The sequence below is a fragment of the Melampsora larici-populina genome (genome assembly GCF_000204055.1).
Source record: "Melampsora larici-populina 98AG31 unplaced genomic scaffold MELLAscaffold_43, whole genome shotgun sequence".
Taxonomy (NCBI): Eukaryota; Fungi; Basidiomycota; class Pucciniomycetes; order Pucciniales; family Melampsoraceae; genus Melampsora; species Melampsora laricis-populina.
Window position 1 is genome coordinate 519,820 of NW_006768807.1, and position 1,854 is coordinate 521,673.

The window sequence follows — 1,854 nt, forward strand, 5'->3', positions numbered from 1 at the left end:
GTTGTCGGCAGGTTGTCTGACCACCACGCACATATACTACCACATCACAAATCGCCCCCGATTCCCTCCTTTGGCTTAGCATTTTTTTGGCTTAGCATAACCTTTCCACCTATTATTCAATCTCGATCTCGACCCTCGCCACCAGTTGCCCATGTCTTCAAGAAAAATTTGGTAAGGGTATTGTTTTCCATTGTTCTTCCAACGCAAACCTGCTTCAGGATACCTCGCTCCTAGCCGGATCTTTGAGCTTGACCCGTATGATGTCATGACACCCGGATGTGTCTTTGACATCATGAAGCAGGTTATGCTTGGCTTTGTGAGCTGAAACTGACAAAAATTTTCAACCACTCCATGCCAGGTCATGTTTTCTGATCAGCAAATCGTCATAATCTCGATCTCGATCCTTGCCACCAGGTGCCCATGTCTCCAAGAAGAGTTGGTAAGGTTATTGTTTTCCACTGTTCTCCAAACGCAAACCTGCTTCAGGATACCTCGCTCCTAGCCGGATCTTTGAGCTTGACCCGTATGATGTCATGACACCCGGATGTGTCTTTGACATCATGAAGCAGGTTATGCTTGGCTTTGTGAGCTGAAACTGACAAAAATTTTCAACCCCTTCGTGCCTGGTCTTGTTTTCTGATCATCAAACAGCCATCAATACTGGAATCAAATGGCCGATATATTCCTCAGCACGTCAAACACCCCGAACAATTTGCATCCCCGCTCAAGTCATCAACTTACGTGCTTGAAGCGCGCGCATCAGCAAGCTAATGGACCAGCACCTGATCCATTAGCTTTTAGGTCATGCCGAGCCAATTGACAATCCGGCCCACGAAACCCTTGCCTTAATCTGGAAGCAACCAGTGCGCACCTCCCTCATATCTTTAAAACATGCTGTGATGACGCCAAGTAAGTACATGCCCTCGCCGACTAAAAGGTTTCCCAAAGAAGCAGCTTGCTATTCATGTTTTCTAGAAATAGCAACAAACAAGGTAAAGGCTCTCCTAGGCAGGATGACATCCATCCGAAAGAGAAAATTATTCATTTTTTCTTCCCTTATCTACATTCTAGGTGTCGATGCCTATTTCAGCGTGCACAATAACAGCATTTGCATAAATACCAATCTGCAAATTCTATTGCAGCTTTTTGCACCTTTTCGTTTCTCTGCTCATGTCGATTCCATTATGAATCACATTCACTGTGTTCGCAATCTTCATATCAAAAAACGCATCACTTGACACTTCATGGTAAACGTCAATCGATTCCTCCTTCTATTTGCTTCAGGGATTTGGTTAGCGTGAACTTTGACTTGAAATGTGAAGTTCAATCACTTGAACTTTCAACTATCAAAAGCTTGTTTTATTTGACTCGGTTTCAAACAAATAAATATCCAGCCTTCACAGTCTTATTACGTTTGACTTAGTTTCAATTAAGGTAGACTCGCAATGTCATGATCAGTCTTTCTTCTGCTGGTAGGATCCTATCCGTTGTACAAATGATTTTCAAGTAAGTGTTTGGTTGTGTTTTAAATCTAGACAAATCCCAAGAGTCGCTGATCGATCACCTATTGATCCTCTTGATTCATAGCGTCAGCCATGTTTGGATATAGCAGCAGTAGCAATCGTGATTGTCCCGACCATGGGTGTTATGTATAGTGCGTCTAGTTGCAGCTGTGTAGATTGTTAATGGGAGTTTGAGTGCTGCTGCTACTTCCATTAACGTACCTCTAGGCCCTTTCAAAATGCTCCTTCTGACAGTTTTCCGCGGCAGGTGCTGCCTTTTGTGTATATTCCAACTTTCATGACAGACGTGCCAACACTAAGCAGAACAATTGTCGAGGACCTCATGACTCTT